This window comes from Dasypus novemcinctus, chromosome 2 (genome assembly GCF_030445035.2).
Source record: "Dasypus novemcinctus isolate mDasNov1 chromosome 2, mDasNov1.1.hap2, whole genome shotgun sequence".
Classification (NCBI taxonomy): Eukaryota; Metazoa; Chordata; class Mammalia; order Cingulata; family Dasypodidae; genus Dasypus; species Dasypus novemcinctus.
In genome coordinates, this window is record NC_080674.1 from 143240191 (window position 1) to 143266265 (window position 26075).

Genomic DNA, 26075 nt, shown 5'->3' on the forward strand with positions numbered 1-26075 from the left:
CTCCCTCCCTCCTGGCCTTCAGCACTCACAGGGCTGGCCCAGGATGGGGCTGACTCACCAAGAACCTCACGGAACTTACAGAAACTTGGAGGAGTCAGTCCATAGCAGTGACCCTGGGAAAAGTCTATTCCTATCTGTGTCTGCCACAACATATCTAAGAAAAAGGAGCCATTTGTATTTCCACATGCTCCTCTCTGCCTTGGCCAACTCCCTCGGGGCTCAATATATCACTCAGCACTTCTGCATGTTTGAGTTGTCAGGGATACCTCTTGCTGGCCTCATTACAGCTTCTCATGCTGAGAACTGTGTCTCTGGGTGTGGCGTTTGACTGATTTAAAGTAGGTTAAAATAATAAGGTAGATGAGGCTCTTCTGGGGCTTTCACAGAAGCCAAATTGGCAATGGCCAGGACCTTCCAAATGGAATAGCTTAGGGAAGAGATGAGTGACGAGGCCTCTTGCTCCATCCCGTCCTGGCGTTCTCTCCAGCACACCCCGAGGATGTTGGTTTGTCATTTGAGGATCCATGGCTCAGGGGCAGCGATGCTGGGTCATCCGAGGGGGCATAGCCTGGCACCCAGCAGGCCTGCCCAGAAGCACCTTTGCGGCTGGGCACCTGCTCCCTGACCAGCCTTCCACCCATACCTACCCTTTTGCAGTCCCCACTTCTCTCCTGAAGCTGCTGTCCTGGAGGCCACTGGGGTTCCACCACACCCTTTTATTTTAGGCTGCTTCTCCCTTTACTCATTTTCTGTTTCCCGTTGAATGGTCAGCTTCCCAGCTCCAGATGCCCTTTCTGATGGAAACCACTTCTTCTCTATGGAGGCCCACCTTGTGCTCTTGCAACCCAAATGCACTGTGTCTGCCTTCCCTTGGGGGGCGTGACCCCCACACCTGGGGTACGGGCTCTCACAGACTGCTTGAGCCCCTCTTCCCCGGGTCAGCCCTGTTCTGTGACCCCTCCGGGGCTGTGTGGAGCTTGGCGCAGGTGCAGTGACCCACGAGAAGAGGAAGCTGATGCCTTGCAGTTGGCCGTTCTCCATAAAGTGACCAAGGAGAGTCCTGGGGGCACAGCACATTCAATTCAGCGCACGGCCAGGCCTCTCTGACTTGAGGCTGAGGGTGGATGAGCGTTTAGGCCAAGATGGGCAGCTCACCAGAGGCAGAGCCTGGACACAAACCCAGGCCTTCCCCGGCCAGGCCGGGCTCTTATCATGGGCACAACTGCCTCTATTGGGAAAGAAAACTCAGACAGGAGGTAAGTCTGCCTTGCTCTGTAATTACCTACTGCTCTCCTGTGCATTCCCACTCACCTCTTCCTGGGCTGGGGTGAGGGAAAGGACAGGGCAGAGCGGATTGGCACCTGCTAGAGGAAGCTGGATATGGAAGACAGGCGGGCTCAGACAGCTGAAGGCTAGATGTCACACTGGGCCTTGCAGCCCTTCCTTCACGAGCATTCCCCCTGCCATGGGCCTTTGCACACGCTGCCTCCTCTGCCTGCAATGCGCTTCCCTCCCCTCTTTGCCTACATCACTCCTCATCTTACAGATGTCAGCTCAATGTCACCTCTTCAAAGAAGTCTTCCCTGATTTCCTTGGAGAGGGCAAATTTCCTTATTTAGGGCCTCTTAGACCCTCTCCTGCATAGTACTGTGCAATTGTGGCTTTGCATTTGTCTGTGTGAATATCTAATTTTTTTCAATGCGACAATTTATTCCATTACTAATCACAATAGTTCTGGTTCTTTGAATATTTAATTTATCCCTGCCTTCCCTCCTGGCCGTACATTCTGTGAGGACAAGGACTATGTCTATTTTTCCCCCCACTATTGTATGCCCAGCACATAGTAGGCACTCCAGTATTTATTGAATGAATGACAAAGGAAGTACAAGACCCCTTTCCTGGCTCTTGAGTTGGTCACATAGGTGGGCAGTTAAATGAGAGTGTAGGGCTCCTGACTGGGCGGCGGCAGGGCCCTGGGGAAGTTCTGCTTCCTGGGGTCACCCCTCCTTGGGGCAGGGAAGTCACTGAAGGGCTCCAGGCAGCAAGGTCTTATCTGTAATAAGCCTCTCTGCTCCCCTGCCATCCTCACAGGCCTCTGGGGTGTATAACACTTGGCATGATACTTTCCTCATGATACTGCCCTCCTGAGCATCGCCACAACCCTTCCAGGGAAAAGCTCTCATAGCCTTGCCTGGGTCCCGTGTGCTCGAAGCGTTCGTCTTTACCTTGTCTACACTCCCAGGAGAAAGCGTGGTCCCTCCCTTGCTCCACCTTGCCAGAGTCCACTGGTTACACCATGAAGCTGTCCTTTCTCCCCAGCCTTTGGCTTCCGCACAACTCCCAGCCTGCTTCCACCCCTGGCTCTCTGCTCGGCCCTGGCCCTGCCCTGCCTGCCCTGCTAGGACAGCGAGCGGCTCAGCTGAATTCTCGCCCCCAGCCCTTACCTAGTCCTCCTCCACACAGCGGCCAGCGAAGGCCTGACTGGGCCAAAAACCAAACCAAACTCCAAGTTACTGCATTTCTGGGGCCGCCGTGTGGGCAGGCTCTGAAGTCAGAGGAGCTGAGCTGGAACCAGCGATGCGATGCTGCTCGTTGTGAAGTCAGCCTGGGCCCTCGCTTACTATTGCTGGGTCCTGGTTTCTTTTCGTGAAACCAGGGATTATGATGTCCACTTCAGAGGTTCACTGAGAGGGGTTATATAAATGCCAATCACCCTGTGCAGTGCTTGCCACTTAGTAGGGCCTCAAACAGGATAGGTGAGCCTTTTCTCCAGCTTGCCAGTAGGCATCCTTCCATAAATATTCTATCCCTTAAAGAATGCATACACAGCCAGTCAACTGAGCCTCTATCAAGGTGAGAATCAGCTCCAGCAGGCAAAATTTGTCAATTTGTTGCTCTTTATAGGCAAATATGGGCTGATAAAGGAATTGCAAAGACTCAGTGAGTCTTTCCATAAACGATTACAAAGGAAAGATCCAGCCATTCCATGTCCAAATGCCTGGCTTCCAAGTGGCGTCTACCCCACCTGGGGCACAGGGATGGGTTTATGCACAGTGGTTTGGCCCCTCTTGTCTTTACTTCATGGAGCTTTTTTAAAAAAACTTATTTATTTTATTTATTTATTTCTCTCCCCTTCCTCCCTCCCAGCCCAGTTGTCTGTTCTCTGTGTCTATTTGCTGCATGTTCCTCCTTGTCCGCTTATGTTGTGAGTGGCACGGAATCTGTGTTTCTTTTTGTTGCATCATCTTGCTGTGTCAGCTCTCCGTGTGTGGGGCACCATTCCTGGGCAGGCTGCACTTTCTTTCATGCTGGGCGGCTCTCCTTACGGGGCGCACTCCTTGCGCGTGGGGCTCCCCTACGCGGGGGACACCCCTCCATGGCAGGGCACTCCTTGTGCGCATCAGCACTGCACACGGGCCAGATCCACATGGGTCAAGGAGGCCCGGGGTTTGAACCGCGGACCTCCCATGTGGTAGACGGATGCTCTATCCACTGGGCCAAGTCTACTTCCCTTCATGGAGCTTTTCAATGACAGGGTTTGGAATTTAGTATTTAGCTGTGAAATAGAGAGTTCGTTTCTTGTAGCAAAGTGTAGCCATTTCCAGAGGGACTTCGTAGCTGTCAAACCTGTGCACACAGTTTTTTGAGTAAAGAGCCATTCCACCCACATAGTATGTCTGTCAGTTGGTGAGTTACAAACTCAAGCACTACTCTCTGTCCATTCAGCCCTGGCAGCCTGGAGACCAGAGCGGTCACAGTGACACAGCTGGAGCAAGTATAGCCGTGGGGCCACACGTGTACATGCCCATTCCTCAGGCCCCACTGACCGGCCAAATTCGCGCACAGGGCAAGCAAGAAAGTGCCCCTGGCCCAGCCCCTGCCCAGACCCAGCCCCTGCCTAGGCCCGGGTCCTGCCCAGGCCCAGCCCCTGCCCAGGCCGGGGTCCTGGCTTGGGGCGAGTCCCGCTTTGCCTGGCCTGGGCGTGGATTTTGTCTGTTGTCTCTGCCCCATGACTCTCCAAGTCCTGCTGGAGTCCTCTTAGGAATGCCGACACCAGTGCCCTCCAGCCCTGCAGCTGCTATGGGATTTTTTTCTGAAGAGGCTTTTAGGAGGTTGAGGGTGAATGACTTCAGGCAGATGATTAGCTTAATTAAGCTGACTGCCTCCTGCAATTACTGCGCCAGCTTTGAGGAGCGTGCATTCTCCTGTTCAGCTCCAGGGCTGAGTGGAAATACTGATGAGGCCCCACAGGCCTCGCAGCAGGCCCCGCCTGGCCTCCCGTCCTCTTACTGCAGTCGCTCCTCCCTGGCTGGTGGCTGGGGACACGCCAGCGCAGAGCTCCAGAGAGCATGATCACCGGAAGCTGGCAGGTGACAGCCAGGTTCCTGCGTACCTCACCTAGGACCCAAGGAAGAGGCGGCAGGAATGGGTGTCTCAGTCTTGAGGTTAAGGACAAAACTCCCCGGGTGTGCTTGTCCACAGAAGGTGGTCTCTTTCCAGGTAAGACGCAGGTGGTCCCCTGGCGTGCTGGAGGAAGGCCCTGGCCCTGGCAGCACCTGTGGCGTTGGCCGGCACCTCCTCCCACCCCAGCTGGGAGGCCGGAGAGGAGCTGGAGTGGGGCCCCCTCCTCCACCCGCTCCCCTGCCCTACCTGCTCGGAGTCCTCATGTCACAGACTAGGCCCTCTGTCGTTTCTCCCTGCTGCCTCCCCAGCCTCCGCCTCGGTGGAAAGGCCGATGCAACAGGCGTTGGGAAAAGCAGAGGATGTGGAAAATGAGGGGAGAAATAAAAGCAGCCACCACTTAGAGAATCCGTGCTAGAGTCAAGTTCCTGGACATGCATCTTCTCATTGAGTCCTCACAGTGGCCCCGTGTGGTGGCCATTATTATGCTCCTGGAAGTGGCCGCCAGGGGCTCAATCCCAGCCTGTCTGACTCTAGAAGGCAAGAGTGGATAACTCAACTGAACCAATAATTAAATTAAAACAAAGCCGAAAAAGCCCAAGACAAAGCAGCCTTACACTTGACCCAGCCCCAGCCGGCTTGGTCCAGGCCTTTACATCTCTGTATCTACCTCCTAATGCTCCCAGGCATCCTGGCAGGCAGGTAGGGGTGACCCCATTTCAGGGGTGAGAAGTGGAACTTGGTGGAATCGCTTGACTTGCCTGAGCAAGTGAGTGAGGAACCACCCGCCCCTGCGCTGACCCTGGGCACTGAGTCCCAGGGAGGGCAGGGGTCAGGACGGCCTGCTGCTGACCTTTGCGGGGGTGTTTCTTTGGCAGGATTTTCCTCCTGTTTGCTATAAATAGCCTGTCCCATGGGTCCCCTTCCAACTTGATAACCAACTGTTTAGGCAATTGATGTTCGGGATCCTTGCCTGGACCTATAATTGATAAACTAGAGACTGACTCAGAGAGCTGGAGGGACCTAGGCTGGAAGGACTGTGGGATCTTCAATGTGGCTTTGCCCTGATCACAGGAGACTGAATGGGAATATTTTGGAGTCATAAAAAGTCACATTTTCCAAGTCTGCAGAGGCAGTTCTGCAGGGAGCCAGAAGCCCGATGTCAGCTCCAGCTCTGCCACTTGCCTTGTCCCCAGCTGCACGTGTATAATGAGAGTGAGGCATCAATATTTATGGAGCACTTTGAGCAGTGTCCAGCGCAGAGTATGTGCTATGTAAGTGTTTATGAAATAAAAACATTAACACCATTGGAAAAGGCTTTTAAGTGATTTTAGGTGAGAATGGTGGGAGGCAAAACTAGATATGTTATGGATCTAATTTTATTTACATATATGCATTTATATATATGTTAATAATGATTATCTCTAGATTTTGGACATTTGAATGGTTTTCATTTTCATCTTTATAATATTTTGTATTTTCTCCATTTTCTATAACAAGCATGCATTGCTTTATAACCAAGAAAAAAAATCCTATTAGAAAATACAAAACAAAGACTGCTCCTCCATATTAGGCTCCAGCCCCCACAGCTCGCCTTCCCATTACAACGTCATTTCTAAATGATGACTTAGTGTGCCTTTCTGGAAGGTTGGGAGTTCCTGTTTGGAAACAGTCAAAGGCCTTGTATCTTCTGAGTGTGAGCACCTGGCTGGGAAGGTCCGGGGTCTTGCCTCATTTGACTGCTTTTTTCATGACCAGCATGTCCAGGAAGAACCACTGGGCGTGGCCTGCCTTTTTCAGGGTCTCGCCCTCTCCTTGATGGTCCCCGTCCCCTGCAGAGTCGCTGTGGGCATCTGTACAAACAGTGGGCACTCTTGATTGAGCTCACCTGGGGCACTTGCTTTTCAAAATCACGAGCATTTATCATCTTCTTTGCTGACTTTCTTCCTGGGAGCCTGACCATTCTAAAACCCATATATCTAAAAGTTGCAGTGAACTTGAAAATTGTCCTAAATTCGGGACCAAAGGAAAGTCTCTGCCAGGTGAGAATATTCTTGCACTGTCTTGAATGGTCCCAGGGCAAACCCTGATTTTACTACCGCATCAGAGTTAAGCAGAGAAATATCTTTGTTGTCATAGAAAGTGCAAGTTTTGGGAGACCATCGGCTGGATTGGGAAGGAGTTGTCCAAGGGAAGTGTGTTCATTGAAGGCAGCATTTGACAAGTCACTGTATCATTTTAAGATTTTAGATTCAGTTAAAGAAATATATATTGAATACCTAAAATGGGCCCGGTTTTCTTCTAAGCAATGCCACTTGCAGAGGGCTTTGAGTTTCTGCCCTTGGGGAGAGTTAAAAAAAAAAAAGACCCCTTAGCAAGGGGGTGGACTGGCTCAATAATGTTTAAACTGGATTTGCATTGACAGACAACTAAATTGGGCCTGGGTGTGTTTCTGAAAGAAAACCAGTTATTTGCACTGGCTCACACTCCACCATCCTTATTGTCTTCCACATACAATGTCCGCATTTTCAGGGCTGAGGGTAGTGGTCCAGGTTATAGGTCTATCTTGACAAGGCAGGGGAATAAACAGCACGTCAATTTAAGACCCCAGAAATGACAATTCATTGGGATCTTTGTTTTTCAATTTTTCATTTTAAACATTTGAGAAGAGTTTATCTAGAGGCAACCCATATCTGATTTTGAACCCTCTGAATAGACAAATGCTACCACTGTTCATCTGCATAGCACTTCAAGGTGACAAAGTATGCGACTGGTCCCATGGCAGCACCTTTCTGTCCTCAATACAGCCCTGTGGCCCAGCAGCATTGTCAGGCTTATGTAGCAGGTGAGAAACTAAGGTTCAGAGAAGTTGAGAGGCTTGGCTGAGGACCCCTGCCTACTGAGTGCCAGCCCCTCAATTAGAACTGGTTCTTTTGACTCCAAAACACCCAGGATTCCACTGCCCTCCCTGGTACCCAGGTCAAGCTCCCTCCCAGGGCAATGAAATGAGAGCAGGGGCGTGTGCTTGATAGGACTAGCAAGGGAAAAATAGCATCACCACCTGAGCTGCCTTTGTTTTTCTGGCCTCTGAGAAACCCTCCCCAGCCATAAAGGAGAGGTTTTCCAGGCCCAGAGAAGTTGCCTTTAAAGTGTATTTGGTTCTCTTTTATAGTTCAGAGGAACAATAAAATGGATAAAATTACTGCCGTGGCTTGTGAGAGCATGAACTAGAATTCTTTGCTGGTGAAACCCTTAATTTTCTTCTGATCCCCCATGGGCCTCTTCCTCATGTGTCCTGCCTTGACCACTCCCAGGTTTGTCTGACCTTGAGGAACTCTTACCCAGAGGACTTGGCCTGGGCCCCAGGACCTCTCAGCGTCCACTGAGTCTTCTCATGCCCTGTGGCTGTCTTCCAAAGGCGCAGCTTCTCAGAAGCTCAGGTTTCACTGGTTTGGGTTAGAATGTTCTCCAGCCTCTTCCCTTCCCCTATTTTCTTTCACTGTCACACTCGAATGACCAATGGGGAAAGCAGTAGACATTGAAGGCCAAACTTAATGGTGACTTTACTTAATGGTGACTTTAGAACTTATCAAGTTCTAAACAATCTGTAAATATAAGCGATTCCCAATCAAAGGAGACCAACAAACTTCTATGTATGCGTACATATATCCATGCACCTCTCCACTGTCTGGACTTGCCCATGCATATATCCAGCCATCTGTGTACCTTTTCATCCACGCATCCAACCATCCACGCACCCGTCCATCCATGCATCCACCCACTCATGGAACTGAAGCACCTGCCCTGTGCCAGACACTGTGTTAGGAAGTGGGGTACAGAAGGGATGAAGACAGCCCTAATTCTTACCTTTAAGAGAAGAGACCCCCCCTAAAACCATACTGTAGAATTAGACACACTGTGGTCAGAGAAGTATAGTCACACATTCTGCTGGGGATTCCTTCTGAAAAGGAGTATGCATGCACCTCTGAATGTATGTGTTTTCTTACTTCTCTAGGAAATAAGCTTGTATTAAGTAAAGAAAGAGCTATTTCTCTAGCTCAGGACTTCTTATTGAAGAGTGATTTGTTAGTTCCTAGTGGAAGCTCATCTTGGTGACTTCAAAAGGGGCCCAGTTTTACTCTGATAGTTATGTAAACCAGCACTGGCCAACAGTGGAGGAAGGAGGTCAAATCTGTTTATTTACTGAACCAAAGACCAGAGACTTTTGAGTTCTAGCCCCACATCTCTGCCACTGACTTCTATAGGACATTGAGCAAGTTGCCTTACCTTCTCCTGCCTTAGTGTCTCAATTTTTAAAGTGGTGATTATGCTTGTTTTCATAGTTCACAGGAATATTGTATGGATGTGAAATGCTTGGGAAAATTTTTTTATACATGCAAGGCAGTGAAGGATGTGCTATTGGGCGAGTCATTTGGCATCTTCAGGGCCATTCGGGCCAGCAGGACTTGTTGCCTTATTTAGGGTGACACGCATCCAGTTTCCCCAGGACAGTCCTGATTCATGCCTGTCATCCTGGCATAAGTATTAGTAGTGTCTCCTTTTACTCTCTTTCACTGTCTTAGTTTGGAAGATAAATCATTTGATCCCCTATCCAGAGAGGGCATGAGCTAAGCAGAACACTAACCTCTGCTTAAGAGACAATGAGTTCCTCTGTTATTATATTTTAGGTTCATCAAATGATGGTGCTCAGAGTCTGATCAGGACCAGCCACAAGGATCAGAGTTTGATTCAGTGTTGCTCAAATCAGAGGTAAGCAGCTGTTGTCTGTGGCAGCAGCCCTTTTCTAAACCTTGAGGACTCTAGAGTTGGCCTGGAATGTCTCCAAATGGGCCAGCTAATGAGGCAGTTCCCAAAAAGCTGGGCCCATTTGAGGAAAGGCAGATTTTCCCTTGGGGCCACACCCCTCTCCTCCGTCCCGCCTTTTCCCCTTTGCAGACCTGACTGCAGCACTGGGGCACAAGCTGCAGTATGCGGGTTGGCATCTCCCGGAGATGCACGCCAGGATGGCTAACAACCTGATGGATGTAAGTGGGCAGGCTGGGCGGGAAGGGACAGCACCTTCTTCCATCCCCACCTTCTTTTTCCCAGGCCAGCCGAGCAAGTGTGAGAGGAAATTCCTGGACCACTGAGAGCTGCCTTAAGTTGGATTCTCTCTGCTGCCCAAGACACCTGACACCTGTCAGATTTGACACCCGTCAACTGTTACATTCCTTGAGGGACTTGCTGCTTCTTGGGGTGGCCGAGGATACATCCTTAGATTTAAAAAAAATATTGTGTTTTTTATTTATTTTTAGAAGATACATAGATAACACAAAATGTTACATTAAAAAATAGGGGACGTTCCCATATACTCCACTCCCCACACCCCACTTTTCCCACATCAACGACTTCTTTCATTGCATTTGATGAACACATTTTGGAGCACTGCTACACAGCATTGATTATAGTTTACATTGTAGTTTACACTCTCTCCCGGTCCATTCAGCGGGTTATGGCAGCATGTATAATATCCTGCATCTGTCCCTGCAATATCATTCAGGACAACTCCAAGTCCCAAAAATGCCCCCATAGCACACTTCCTTTTACCTCTTCCTGCATTCAGCAGCTCGTATGGTCACTGTCTCCATACCTATGACATAATTTCTTCCATTGCTAGAGTCACAATAATTCTATAGTAGAATATCAGTAAGTCTGCTCTAATCCATATTTTATTCCTCCATCCTGAGGGCCCTGGGATGGTGATGCCCCCTCCACCTCTGAATTGAGAGGGGACTTCTATCCCATATAGCTGGGGGATGGGACTCTTGTGCCCACAGCTCTAGATTCTTTTGGTTCCTTGGTGTGATGGTTGTCCTTCCTCACCTCTCTGTCAGCTGACCTGGGTAAGTCCAAAGAACTGAAGAGTAGGTGCTGCAACACCGTTGAGACTCAGGGCCCAACTGGCACATGGACAGCCCAGAGAGATTCAAGTCTCCTAGGCATACAACAATCCCAGGGCCAACCATAGTGTCAATAAAAGGGACAGAAGAGGCATGTGTAGAGAAATCACATCTGAGTCCAACTCCATTACACTCAGAAGCACAAATTCCAAAATAGGGCCCACTGGCAAGGCACTGAGCTCCAGAGCCATCTGCCATGACCGTAGGACCTGGGTGTCTCTGTAGCCCTCAGGAGAACCACTACCTGGGGTTGTATCTACTTTGGCTTTCTCTGAGATCCTGCTGAGATGTGCATAAGCGTGGTGACCCTCAGATGACCTCCTGACTCATTTTGAAGTCTTTTAGCCATATAAACTCATTTGCCTTTATCATTTCCCCCCCTTTTTAAAATTTATTTTTTATTTATTCCCTCCCCCGCCCCCCTCCCCCCCCCCTGCCCCGTTGTCTGCTCTTTGTGTCCATTCGCTGTGTGCTCTTCTTTGTCTGCTTGTATTCTTATTAGCAGCACTGGGAATCTGTGTCTCTTTTTGTTTTGTCATCTTGCTGCGTCAGCTCTCCATGTGTGCGGCACCACTCCTGGGCAGGCTGTGTTTTTTTTTGCACAGGGTGGCTCTCCTTGCAGGGTGTACTTCTTGCACGTGGGGCTCCCCTATGTGGGGGACACCCCTGTGTGGCACGGCACTCCTTGTGTGCATCAGCACTATGCATGGGCCAGCTCACCACATGGGTCAGGAGGCCCAGGGTTTGAACCCTGGACCTCCTATGTGGTAGGCAGATGCTCTATCAGTTGAGCCAAATTTGCTTCCCACAATTTCCCCCTTTTATTCAAGGTCTTCTTCTAGTTGCATCACCAGCTGGTGCTTGGTAGTAATCCCTCGGTGCCAGGGAGGGTCAACCCTGGGTGGGAATCATGTCCCACACTGGTGGGAAGGTAATACATTTTCATGCTGAGTTTGGCTTAGAGAGTGGCCACATTTGAGCAACATGAGGCATGCCCTGGAGAACTCCCTCCCATCCATGCATCCCCCTTCAATGATACCCCATATTAGTGCTCCTCCCCTGCCATAGTTGATTCCCTCTGTAACCCAAAACTCCTTAAAAAATGAAGTTTAATATATTGCCAAATTCAATTAATAGGAAAATGAAATAGTAATGATAGGCTTAAAGATTAGAAATAGAACACATAATTTAGAAAAATTAAAATAAAGTAAAAAAGAAATTGGGGTATTAAAGAAACAAAAAAATTATTAATTTGTTTTTTTATTTTTGCCTTTCATTGCTGTAATAAGTGTTGCCCTGTATGTACAATGGCAAGTTAAACTCTTCCATTTCTTCCTCAGTGTCTACATCCTTTTTTTTTTAATATGTCTTTGAAAAAGTTTTAGATCATAGTAAAGTCACATATAGAATATAGGGAACTCCAATATACCAAACATCAAACCGTTCTCTCCCCTTCCCAGCAATGATCTTTTTACATGCGGATGTTACATTTGCTGCAACTGATGTACAGATAGTGAAACAGCTACTAATCATGGTGCCATTATGGTTTCCATTATGGTTTCCATTTTAGAGTTTGCACTTTTATAAATTTTTGGTTACATTATGGTTTACATTTTAGACTATACACCTTTATAAATTTTTGGTGACATTTAACATGGCCTGTATCCATCATTGCAGGATCATGTAGAACACTTCCTTTGCCCCCCAGTTACCCTTTCTTCCAACTATTTTATTCCTCTCCCCTATCCCTTTGGTGCCCACAGTGACAACCAAGCTTCACTGCTTGAAGGACAAGGTTCATAGATACTTGCAACAATGCTGAGGGCTTGTTGCTGTCCTCCCCCATTGGGATCCACCCATGCTTTCAAGAGACACCCTGCCCTCTGTTTGAGAACATCAGGCCCCCCCTGCCTGATGTCCTGCTCATTGTGTAGGTCTCCACCCATTGATATAACACACTATGACATGATGAATACTCACACACTCCCTAAAAGCCTGCCCCAGGTGCATCCTGTGCCAGATGTCCCCTGTCAAACACCTTAAACCAGTAACCACTCCTTATTATATTTTCTGAAGAGTTTTCTCAACATATAATTTCAACCACATACCAAACAATCTCCTGTGTTCACTTGCTGCCCCCCAACCCTACCCCCAATTCCTTGGACCATCTGACTCATCCTCCCAACCCACACCCCCATCAAGCCTGCAAAACCCAACCCAATAGTATCCCTATGCCCCAATCTTATCCCTTCTCTGCTCAGCTACTTACCTCCACTTTATCATAGATTTCACCCATGTGGGGGTTGGCTCACAACCTCCCTCTCACCATTTCCCGTAAGCCTATCTTCCAGTCACTATCTCTCAGAGACAGCTTGATTTGCTTAATTCATATCAGAGAGATCACGTAGTATTTGTCCTTCAATGCCTGGCTTGCTTCACTCAACATAAGGTCCTTAAGATTCATCCATGTTATCCCATGTGTTAGTGCCGTATTCCTTCTTACAGCTGAGTAGTATTCCATTGTGTGTATATACCACATTTTGTTTACCCATTCATCTCCTGATGGGCATTTGGGTTGATTCCAATTTTTGGCAATAGTGAATAATGCTGCTGTGAACATTGGTATGCATATATTGGCTCGTGTCCTTGTTTTCAGCTCTTCTGGGTATATACCCAGCAGTGGAATTGCTGGGTCATATAGCAGAGCTATAGCTAGTTTTTTGAGGAACTGCCAAACCATCCTCCACAATGGCTGGATCCTTCTAAATTCCCACCAGCAGTGGATGAGCGTTCCCATTCCTCCACATCCTCTCCAACACTTGTAGTCCTCTGTCTTTTTTTTTAAATGCCTCCATTCTAATGGGAGTAAGATATTATCTCATTGTTGTTTGATTTGCATTTCCCTAATAGCTAGTGATGTTGAACATCTTTTCATGTGCTTTTTAGCCATTTGAATTTCTTCTTTGGAGAAGCATCCGTTCAAATCTCTTGACAATTTTTGAAATGTGTTGTTTGTCTTTTTATTTTCAAGATATAGGATTTCTTTGTATATGCTGGATATTAGACTCCTATCAGATATATGGTTACCAAATATTTTCTCCCATTGGGTGGGCTCTCTTTTCACTTTCATGATAAACTCCTTTGAAATGCAAAAGGCTTTAATTTTGAGGAGGTTCCATTTATCTATTTTTTCTTTAACTGCTCATGCTTTCAGTGTGAAGTTCATGAAGTTATTTCCTATTACAAGATCCTGTAGATGATTCCCTATGTTGTCTTCCAGGGTCTTTATGGTCTTGGCCCTTATATTTAGATCTTTGATCCATCTTGAGTTGATTTTTGTGTAAGGTGTGAGATGGTAATCCTCTCTCATTCTTTTGCCTATGGATATCCAGTTCTCCAAGCACCATTTGTTGAAGAGGCCATTTTCTCCCAGCCTAGTGGGCTTGGTAGCCTTGTTGAATATCAGATGCATGAATATATGAGGATCTATATCATAACTCTCATTTCAGTCCCATTGGTCAATATATCTATCCTTGTGCCAATACCAATCCATTTCGACCACTATAGCTTTGTAGTATGTCTTAAAGTCAAGTAGTGTGATTCCTCTGATTTAATTTTTCTTTTTCAATACGTCTTTGGCTATTTGGGCCCTTCCAAATAAATTTCATAGTTAGTTTTTCCAGCTCAGTAAAAAATGCTGTGTTGATTTTTTTTTTTTGTATTGCATTAAATTTGTAGATTAGTTTGGGTAGGATAGACATCTTAATGATATTTAATCTTCCTATCCGTGAACAGGGAATATTCTTCCATTTATTTAAGTCTTCTTTGATTTCCTTGAACAGTGTTGTGTAGGTTTCTGTGTATAAGTCACTTACATCTTTAGTTAAATTTATTCCTAGGTATTTGATTTTTTAATTTACTACTGTAAAAGGTATTTTTTTTCTTGATTTCCTCCTCAGATTGCTCTTTGTTGGTGTACAAAAACACTACTGATTTTTTGCACATTGATCTTATAACCTGCAACTTCAATGAACTCATTTATAAGTTCTAGAAGCTTTGTTGTAGATTTCTCAGGTCTTTCTATGTATAGGATCATGTTGTCTGCAAATAGTGAAATTTTGACTTCTTCCTTTCCAGTTTGGATGCCTTTTATATTTGTTTCTTGCCTCAGTGCTCAAGCAAGTACTTCTAACACAATGTTAAATAGGAAGGGTGATAAGGCATTCTTGTCTTGTTCCCAATCTCAGAGGGAAAGATTTTAGGATTTCACCATTGTATATCATGTTAGCTGTGGATTTTTTATATATACCCTTTATCTTGTTCACAAAATTTCCTTCTATTCCCTATCTTTTGCAGTGTTTTTATCAGGAAAGAATGCTGTATTTTGTCAAATGCTTTTTCTGCGTCTATAGATATGATCATGTGATTTTTCTTTTTTGATCTGTGGTGTACTACATTTATTGATTTTCTTATGTCGAACCATCCTTGCATACCAGGGATGAAGCCCATTTGGTCATGGTGTATAATCCATTTGATGTGTTGTTGAATATGATTAGCAAGTATTTTGTTGAGGATTTTAGCATTTAGGTTCATTAGAGAGATTGGTCCATAATTTTCCTTTCTTGGGGCATCTTTGTTTGGCTTTGGTATTAGGGTAATGTTGGTATCATAGAATGAGTTAGGCAATGTTCCTTCTACTCAATTTTTTGGAAGAGTTTAAGCATGATTGGTGTTAGTTCTTTCTGGAATGTCTGGTGTAATTCACCTGTGAAGTCATCTGGCCCTGGACTCTTCTTAGTTGGGAGGTTTTTGATGACTAATTCTATCTCTTTACTTGTGATTGGTCTGTGAGATCATCAATTTCTTTTTTTGTCAATGTAGGCTGCTTATGTGTTTCTATGAATTTGTCTATTTCCTCTAAGTTGTCCGTCTTGTTGGCACACAGTTTTTCAAAGTATCCTCTTACGATACTCTTTATTTTTGTGGGGTCAATGGTGATATCCCTTTCCTCATTTCTTATTTTGTGTATTTGCATCTTCTCTTTTTTTCTTTGTTAGTCTAGCTAAGGGTTTGTCAATTTTATTGATGTTCTCAAAGAACCAACTCTTGGTTTTGTTTATTTTTTCTAGTGTTTTCTTATTTTCTATTTCATTTAGTTCTGCTCTGATCTTTGTTATTTCTTTCTTTCCACTTCCTTTGAGGTTTGTTTGTTGTCTTTTTTACTAATTCATCCAAATGTGCAGTTCAGTCTTTAGTTTTCTTCTTTTTTGATATATGAATTTATGGCTATGAAATTTCCTCTCAGTACAGGTTTTGCTGCATCTCATAAGTTTTGATATGTTGTATTGTTATTTTCATTAGTTTCAAGGTAGTTACTGATTTCTTCTGAGATGTCCTCCTTAACTCACTGTTTGTCTAAGAGTGTATTGCTTAACTTCCATATCTCTGTGCCTAATCTGTTTCTCTGGCCCTTGCAGATTTCCAGCTTCATTTCATTGTGGTCAGAGAAATTACTTTGTATTATTTCAATGTTTTTGAATTCATTGAGACTTTCTCTGTGCCTTAAATTGTGTTCTATCTTGGAAAATGATCCATGTGCACTTGAGAAGAATGTATATCCTGCTGTATTTGGGTACAGTGTTCTGTATATATCTATTAGGTCCAGATCCTCTAACATATTATTCAATGTCTTTATTTCTCTATTGATTCTCTGTCAAGATGTTCTGTCTAATGGTGATAATGCTGTGTTAAAGTCCCCCACTATAATTGTTGAGGCATCTATTTCTCCTATTAGTTTTTCCAGTATTTGCCTCATGTATTTTGAGGCACCCTGTTTAGGTGTATAAATGTTTATCAATGTTGTTTCTTCTTGAAAGATTACCCCTTTTACTAATATATAGTCTCCATCTTTGTCACTCACAATAATTTTGCATTTAAAGTCTACTTTGTCTGATATTAGTATAGCTACTCCTGCCCTTTTTTGGTTATTTTTGCTTGTAAAATTGTTTTCCAGCTCTTCATTTTCAACCTCCTTGAATGCCTGGGTCTAAGGTGGTTATCTTGTAGACAGCATATAGATGGGTCATATGTCCTTATCCATTCTGCCAATCTGTGTCTCTTGACTGGTGAGTTTAATCCATTAACATTCAGTGTTATTACTCTCAAGGAATTATTTACATATCCGTATTTTCTTTGGATTTATGTATGTCATATGTTGTTTTTATTTCTCTTTTGTCTTTTTAGTTGTTCTTACACTCTTCTCCAAAAAAACCAGACAAAACCCACAAGTGAGAAAACCAAACACTATGGGAAAAAAACCTTCCCTCTAAAACCCCTGTGGAGATTCTCAGGCTGCCAGTGTTATCAGTCAATTACCCTGCAGCTTTCTCACTGCAGGTTTTAAAGTGGGTTTTAGTGAGTAAACTAAGTTAAATTATAAAACAAAAGTCACCTTTTAAAAAAATTTTTTTAGGAAAAATAAGAGACCCAGCAAAGCTAATACAAGAGTAATGTCTGTTTTCCCTATCCTAAAGTGTCAGCTAGATGTTTACTATCCCAGTAGGCCACTACTCTAATAGGAGCTGCGAATTGAACTAGAGACCTTGTATATTCAAGGCTGAAACTCCTACACTGAGCTAAACTTCATTGTTGTGTTCACTAGCTCTTCAGAAAGCTAGCTGAGTCTCTTTCCCTCAAGCAGGATTGACTGCTTGCAGTTGGATAAACTGCTGATTAGGAATCTGTCCTTCCCCTTTTTATTCTAACTCCTTTCCCTCCCAGGGAAGCGGGACGGGCAATAGCCTGTGTGAGAGTTCCCTCTTGAAATTCAAATGGGACTCTGGTGACTTAACTCACCGCAGAGAAAAAATGACTCTCAGTCACTTTGAGAACACACACTCCTTGCAGGGAACCCTAAATATACTCTTGGAAGCTTATTAAGCACTTCCTATTGTCCCCCTCCCTTGGGGGAGTTGTACAGTACTAATTAATTGCCTGACTCCACCCTCTCCCAGGCCAATTTTCCCTACCCCAGGGCGGTTAGGTAAATAAGGCTGACTCAGCAGATTCGCCACTCCCCTCTTGATGGTTTCTCCTCAAGCTAGCTGGTATGCTCCTCAAAGCTTAAAAAAGGGGGAGGAGGGGGAATTCAGACCATCAAACCCCCCGCCGCCCTTCACCAGAACCCTCCCACTCTCAGGGTGTGCCTCCACAAGCTTGGTCACCGGCAAGAGTCAGGGATCACTGAAGCTTCCTGCCCTGAGGGTGGGGCTCAGCCATCCCACAGCTCTAGCCTCAAGTCCCGGAAACTCACGGTTTACCTTAAGCAATCAATCTTTTTGTCCAGCTCTCTCCAGATCAATGCCCTGAAACCTCCCGCTTTGTGCGTTCTCAAAATGTCTTACTCAGGTAGGATTTTGGCCCGACTCAGCCACTCTCTGCAAGAGAGATGATGTGGGTGCACTTAATCCGAAGCCATTGTGCTCTTTCTCCATCCTTAAATCTTAATTTGAGAGAAGAGTCAAAGTGCCCTGGCCCCTTCTCTGTGGACATCACAGAGGTATAAGCCCATTTGAAAACAAGGATTGGCATTTTGGAAGCTAAGACTCAGTACAGTGTTTCTTGGAGGTGGAAGGGGCACGACTGAGTTGTCATTTTGGCTCCACCACTGATCCACTATGTAACCTTGGGCAAGATGTGCTTCTTCCCTGACATGTTTTTCCATCTGTAAATGGGGATAATTGTAACCCAATGATCTCATCCTGCCTCACCTATCCCTCACCCAGGAAGTGGAGGAGCTTGTAAAGTCATAACATCACTTCGTTTATTCAATGAGTGTGTACTGAGCAGTTGTCATGTGGCAGTGCCATGGAGGGTGCCAGCAACAGTGACTGAGGTTGTGACAGCCTTGTTTCCTAGGAAGAGATTGATAGTGAGCCAGTGAATAAAGGGGCAAATAAAACAGGTAGAAACCTCATTAAGTGGTAAGAAGAAAACAAATAAGGCTGTAAGATAGAGAAGAATAACACATGGTTGGGTAACGGGGTATTTCTTAGATAATGTGGTCAGGGAAGACTCATTCTGTGGGCAACCTTTCAGCTGAGCCCCCAGCATGAGGAACCAGCTTTACAGACTCAAGGAAGCGTGTTCCAGGCTGAAGGGCACACGATGGGTCCCATCACCATCAATGACACATGGTCTACAAGTCAGCTTGACTTAGAAGGCTTTCATGAGGATCAACAGAGCTAGTCAGAGCCCGATGGATTACGTATTAATCCCATCCCCAAGGCAGCCAATCATATGGAAAAAGCAAGGTGCAAAACAAGGTACAAAAGAAAAGGACGTGTGCGCATACAGCTACCCGGAATCCTTACCTCTCCAGAACAGGGCTGACAGCCACTACATGAGAGGGCAAGTTCCATGAGCAGCCAAAATGGATGAGCCAAAGTTTATCATGTAATACCACTTTGACTCTTACTCATAAATTTCTTTGTCTGAGTTTATTCTCGCTTTGTATGACTTTAATAAGTGAAGTTTGCTAATTTATATGCCTACAATGAGAAGTATAAAGAGAAATAGTTTAAGGCATATTTTGACACCAGGAAAAAGGGACCCCCTAACAGCACAGAAAAGAAAGGGGGAAAAGGAACATAAAGAGCAGACACCTGACTTCAGAAAATGCAGTGCTGGGGGTGTATTTTGTTTGAGGGCAGGAGAATTCCATGTGTCCCCAAAGTTACAGTAATTGCAGTCCAATCTCTGACTGAACCCTCTAGAAGAAAACATAAATTATGTTATAAAGCATCTGTTGAATTAAGATGGAGGCCAAACTATAAAGTTTAGAAAGATTTTTATCTGAAATTGCTAAAACTTTAACATGCTGTGGTGTAAAGAATGTTTCCTTAACATGATAAGGAATATTTGTCTTAAACCAACAGCCTACATTGCAGAAAAGTGCGAAACCATAGAGACATTCCTGCTGAAACCAGCAATATGATAAGAATGTTTTCTCCCACCTCTATTGCTTAATATCACTCCATGCAATAAGGCATGGAACTAGAAGCAAAAGGTATAGCTATCAGAAAAGAAGAAACAAATTATCATTATTTTAAAATTGTATAATTACATTTCAGGAAAACTTAAGACCACCAATAGAAATACTACTACAATTAATAAGAGAGTTCAGTTAGGTGGTCAAGCAAAATATATGCTATATATGCTCTAGCTTTCCTATGTATCATTAACAGTCAGTAGGAAAAGTGTAGAATATGAAAGACCTCATTTTAATAGGCTAAACATATCAATACCTAGGAATAAGTGGAATAAGAAATATGTTGGACACATTATAAAAACATTACTGAAAGTCACAGGAGATTATTTGAACCAATGGAAAAGCATACCATGTTCATGAATTGGAAGACAGCATATTTTGAAGGTATATGAGACAGTATTGCATCAAGAGTACATGGAAGGGCCCAGTGGTTAAATTGCCTGGACTCAAGTCCCAGTTTTACTGCTTCCAGACTGTGTAATCTTGATTGCGGCGGCTTGCTCGGTCGGTAGAGGTGGGGTCTGGCTGCGGACGAGGGGTCGGTCCAGCTCTGGACGAGGGGTCGGTCCCGCTTGGGACGAGGGGTCGGTCCCACTTGGGACGAGGGGTCGGTCCGGCAGCAGACGAGGGATCGGTCTCACAAGGGGTTGCGCGGTTTGGCTGACGGGGTTGCCCGGCAAAGCCGGCGATGAAGGGGTCGCCCGGAGAAGCCGGCGACGAAGGGGTTGCCCGGAGAAGCCGGCGACGAACTGGGGACAAGGGAGGCCAGGCCCTTGTCGGGGGCTCTCAGGACCGGAGGGCGCACGGCAGAAGAACTACCGCGGAGACAAGGTAAACACGCAAGTCCACTTTACTGAGGGAGAGGCAACAGTTTTATAGGGGCTGGGGAAGGCTGATTGGTCGAAGCCACGCCCTGTTCTGATTGGTTGCCGGCGAAAGGTCAGTGGGCGGTACTGGACGGGGGAGGGGTGGTGGTTAGGGATTGGCTGTCGCTGTTGCTGGGGGAAGGGGCAGGGTTTAGGGATTGGTGGCTGCTGTTGCTGGGGTGGAGGGCAGACTTGAGTTTCCCGCCCACGCCTGGCTGTTGCTGCTGTCGGGGGAAGGGAAAAGGGCGGGCTGGATTTTTCCGCCCACACCTGGCTGTTGCTGCTGTCGGGGGAGGGGAAAAGGGCAGACTGGATTTCTCCGCCCACGCCTGGCTGTTGCTGCTGTCGGGGGAGGGGAAAAGGGCAGACTGGAATTTTCTGCCCTGCGCCTGTGCAGGGAGAAGGAAGAAGAAGGGTGCCGCCCCACAAGGCATCGGGTGGCGCCATCTGGGAGGAGGGGTGGCCGCGGAAGCATGGCTGCCGAGAAGGGGAGACCCGAGGGCACTCTGCGCCCATGCCGAGCTTCCTTCAGGGGTGGCGGTGGGCCCGACCAACCACCCTATTATGGGGGCAGCGGAATTAGGCCTACCGCGGCCGCTCCCCTGCCAGGCCAGCAAACCACACTTCAGCCCGAGGGGTGACCGCACTTGATGAAGTTACTAATGTCTCTGTGCTTCAATTTTCTCATTTGAAAATGGAGATAATTGTAATACCTGCTTTGGAAGATTGTTGTGAGCTACTATGTGTCAAGTGCTTAGATTAGTGCCTGATGCATCAGAAAGGCCCAATAAATATTAACTATTATTGTAATAATAATTTTTTAAAATTAAGTTTTCAGTTTATGGAATATCAAACAAAATTCTAAAATAATTTTTGGGAGAAGCCTTACAAAGTTTATCTGATAATTAATAAGTTGGCAAGAAGGCCAGGAGAAGTTTGAAAAATAGAGTTATAGTGTGTTTTTATGACCAGAGAGGTCCTAATCATAAAATGATGGTCCTGACACAAGGATAGAAAGAAAGATCAATACAGAATAGTAAAAGCCTAAGATTGGACCCAAGTAGGTATAAGAATCTAGTTTACCATTTAGTATTTCACAGCAATTAGTAAGGGAAGGGTTGTTCAATAAATACGCTGAGGCAACTTATACCCTAATAAACAAACAAACAAAAACACAAAAAAACCCCACAAAGCTCCTTTCTCTTTATCTGTATTTCTCAATGTGTATGGTATAGGTGTCAGAATTCCTTGGAACACTTCTTAAAATGAACATTCCTAAGCTTTACACGGAATACAGGGTAGGATATCTAATGCACACTAAAGTGTGGGCACCATTATCTTATCATTGAATTAAAGGGATTAACATAAAAATTGCTGTTTTAAAGCAGAAGACATTATGAGGGAATACTTACTTTATTTTACATAGCTTCAAAAATATGAATGCATCAGTTGAAAAAGGGGCAAAAGCCGTGAATAACCAAACCACAAAAGAAGAAAGAAAAAGACCAATAAAATGGGAAAATGCCGAACTTCACTAGCATTTTAAAAAATGCACATTAAAACAATATATCACTTTTTCATATTTCAAGAGGAGAAATACTTTAAAAATGATAAGACCCAGCAATGTTGAGGATAAAGTGAAATGGGCACTTTGATAATCAGGTGATGGGTGTGTAAACCAAACCAGCTTTCTGAAAAGCTGGATAGAATTTTGTATCAAGAGTCCCCAAAATATCCACACCTAGGGCCAAACTATTTCTCTTTCATGAATTTATCCTGAGGAAGAATCAGAGATTCACATACAGATTTATGTATACAGTGTTATTTTAATAGAAAAAAATTGGAAACAGCCGTAATGGCCAACAATATGGTAATGGTTAACTACAGCATGATCCATATGACGAATACTCTGTAGTCATTAGAAATCATGCTTAGGAAGAATCCTGTCATTAAATGACATGAGAAAATGTTCAGAGTGTATTAAGTGAAAACATGAGGATGCAAGCTATATATAGCAGGATTCCTTTTTTTCATTAAAAATAATCAAAGACATTGAAAAAAACATGAGAGAAAATATATCAACATGTTAATTAGTCATGCTTGTTTCTGGGTGTTCAGATTTGAACAACTTTTATGTTACTCTTTTACTTTTCTGATTTTATAATTTTGTGAAATGTACTTGGATATATTTATATTTATATCAGAAAAATATTAGTTAAAAGATGATAAGACAGATGCAAACTGGCCAAGAGATTTTGAAAATAAGAGTTTATTAAATTAACTGCAGTGCACTCAAGGATATTATCAAGAAAGCAAGAAGACAATAGGATGGGAGAAAATAGTTGCAAATCATTTATCTGGTAAGTGTTTAATATCTAGACTATAAAGGAACTACAACTCAACAACAAAAAGGCAAACAACACAATTAAAAACTGGGCTAACAGGAGCGGATGTAGCTCAAGTGTTTGAGCGCCTGCTTCCAACATATGAGGTCCTGGGGGCCCCAGTACCCAAAAAAAAAAAAAAAAAAAAAAATGGGCAAAGGACATTTCTGCAAAGAGGATATGCAAATAAGTACATGAAAAGATGCCCAGAGTCATTACTCATTTGAAGAATGCAAATCAAACCACATTGCAATACCATTTTACACCCGTTAGGATGACTATTATTTTAAAAAATGGAAAATAACAACTGTCTGTGATAATAGTGGGAAGTCATTGCTGAATGGGTAGAGAGTTTATGATTGAGGTGATGAAAAGGTTGTGGTAATGGGTGCTGGTGATGGCAGCACAACATTGTAAGTATAATTTTACCCTCAAAAATGGTTGGAATGGCAAATTTTATGATATATCTATAACCACAGCAAAAAATTTAAAATGGCAATAATAAAAACACTGCGTTCCTGGATTTAATAGAAAGATTACTGCAGCAGAATAGACACACTGGAATTTGATCTGTGGAGGAGGTAGGGCATGTGGATGGACAGGCAGGAGGTTGGCTTCCGCAGGGCACCCGGGCTTTTCAGAGGGGCAGACTCCTTCCGCTCTGGACCTGCACACCAAGGCACCCTCCCCTGCTCTAGCATCATGACTGCATGTGAACATGCGCTGGGCAATGGGGCATGGTGCCTGGGCAGCTCTTCTTGGCTCTCATGCTTTGAAAGAACTTTGGTATAAAGAGTTACCTTGGGTTTCAGTTTTCCTCTTGGAGAGCCCTGAGTTTGCTCATCCAATTCCTAGGAGAGCTTTCTTTTCTCTCCTTCCCCGTCTCAGCACCCAGTGTCACCCTGGGGTCCCTGCTGCTCTCTGTCCGGAGCAGCTGGTGGGGAATTCTGGAGACAGGCATTTCCCCCTCGTGTGGTGTTCAAGGCTTCGGAAGCGACAGTCTCTCTTGGCCACCCCAGAATTCTCGTGTCTGCCTATGAGTACCAGCATGGCTGGAGGAGGTTGGCAGGTTGGGCACATTTGGAAAAACGGCAGAAGGTGGTGGAGACCTTGAAACTGGGGTGGAGTCCCCTCCCCCCCCCCCTTGGACCATTCAAGAGCCACGTGCCCTTGGGCTTGTCCTTTCACTTCAGCAGCCTGAGCCTCAGGCCCCCTTTCTGTAATCAGGCTCCCCACTGGAAATAAGCACCTCGAGGGCCACGCGAGGCTTAAATCAGCCTGTATGTGAAGCGCTTATCCCAGCCTGACTCAGCAGAGGCGCTCGGTGACGGCAGTTGTGATTCTGATGACCCCTCTGTCCTGGCCCAGCCTGGGGGAAGTTCAGCCGTCACTGGACGACGAGCGGTGCCGGGTGCAGTACAACACGGCATCACCAACGCTGCCCCGGCTGCTGCTGCCTGGGCCTCTGCGCCCGAGCCCCGCGGCGAGTGGCAGGGCTGCCAGCCTCACCTGCGGCGGTTACCGCTCTTGGTTCTTTGTGAGAAAATGCTTTCCTGCCCCCGGTTCTCTGGTCGGAGTCAGGGGTTTGAGGGTGGAATGCAAGTGGGTGGGAAACCCCGGGGGTGTGGTCTGGCAACCTTTCCGCTGCTCACGGTAACCTCCTTAGTGGGGCCCTTGGGGTTGCTAGGTGGGGTCCATGAGTCCTTGAGAGTCCAGGAACTAGGCGCTGTCAAGCTCTACGCCCCAGTGCCTCATCAGGTGGAGCAGAGGCGCTGGCATATGGGATCACAGCCTCAAAGGGCCGCAGCGCGAGTCGGACTCACCACGGACGGGGACACGTGTAACACAAGTCGGAGACAGGAAGTTTTTAGGTTGTATGTAGATTTTGAGAAATATTGATAGTTTTATGTTTGGTTTAGTGGATATTAGGAAAGGTAAAATGCATCAGCTGAGTAAAGCTAAGTTTAAATAGAAGAGTGATTTTAATATTGAGCTGAAGGAAAAAATAGAAGTAAACAGTAAGCACAGGTGGTAGGTAGATGATGGCCAAAACTGTGCAGATGGGAGTGACCTTTTGGGAAATGCTGTTCCAGAGGAACTGGAACGCCAAGCCAGCCTTCCGCAAAGTAAAAAAGAGCCCCTTCTGATTTGCCCATTTGTATGGGGCTTTTTACATGAGTAGTAGCAGGGCAAGGGGCCCTTCACATTTGTCCAGACCTGGAGGAGGCTTTATCAAAAAAGCTTCCCACGTGGTGCCTGTGTGAGTCTAGAGATGAAAGGAAATGTCAGAAGGCATCTTTGGCTAGTGTCTCTGCCTTGGTATTTTCTTGACTGATTCAGACAATGGGGCAGATTTCTGCCCTTTTTTGTTTCTGTGGCCAACAGGTCAGATGTGTGCAGCAGAATTGTCCAACAAAGCGGGAGGCGGGCGGTTGCGATGCGATGAAGTGCTGCGGCGTCTCTTCCTCTGAGCAGAGTGCTGGGATACTGACGTGCTGGGCCCTCACGGTTTGCCTGGCCCTGGGCCGCTGGGGGCCAGAGCCACATCTACAGACATCCTTATCGTGGGCTGCAGCGCCATGGGGCATCAGAGGAAGGAGAAGTCAGCCCAAGCTGGGCAAGGGAGGGCCGGGAAGGTGAGGGCGAGGCCAGGACAGGCCTCACAGAGGAAGCGAAGGTGACGGCAGAGAGGCTGCACAGCATAGGAAAGCCCAAGCTGTGTGTGGTGACCACTGGGGCTCGGAGAGCCAGGTGCTGGGAGGAGTGGTGGGGACAGCAGGAGGTAAGGCTGGACGGACCGCGGGGACAGAGTGAGGTCAGGATGCCCCTCCGAGGGGTGAACCGGTTTCCAGGGCAGCCGCAGGCACTGGCTGCTCAGGGTCCTCTCTTTCACTCTTAGATCTCTGTTTTCCCACAGGATGCGGGACGGGTAGACCCAACAGGCAGAATGGGAGACACGAGGGCAGTGGAGCCTTAATATGTGCACACCCCCCCCCCCCACCCTGCCCACCACAGTCTCAACTGAGGGGTTTTGTTCTAGGGCTTAAGGCTTACTTCCCTGTCAGTGTGTATCTGAGCCCAGGATGCCTGGCGGGAGGTTTGGTGGGATGCCCTAGGGCAGTTTTAAGGCCTTTTGGGGTCTTTCCAGAAAGAACGGGGGGAAGGTCACTGATGGGAGAGGCAAGAATGTGGGAGACAAAGCTCTCCAGACTCCCTCTCCTTCCAGTGCTGCTGGGACAGCTGCCTGAAGGGGACTTCAGAGCCTCTCAAGGTCAGTCTTCCTGTCCTGGTGGGGGCCGGGGCAAGCAAATGCTGGGAGTGAGGCCAGTTCAGTAAATCACCTCCTGGTCACCATGAAGATGGAGTTTCCCACAGCCCACGAAAATGTGTTCTTTGTGGGCACTGAGCTGCCACC

General features: G+C 46.1%; 1 long non-coding RNA gene across 1 annotated transcript in view; it reads left to right on the forward strand.

Moving 5' to 3' along the window:
• Positions 1 to 10786, forward strand: part of LOC105744414 (uncharacterized) — a 38513-nt gene extending 27727 nt beyond the window's left edge. The window contains exons 3-4 of the long non-coding RNA XR_001117512.4: positions 9090 to 9171; positions 9511 to 10786. This is a non-coding gene — a long non-coding RNA (uncharacterized lncRNA). The remainder of the gene's footprint in view (positions 1 to 9089; positions 9172 to 9510) is intronic.
• Positions 10787 to 26075: the final 15289 nt, after the last annotated feature.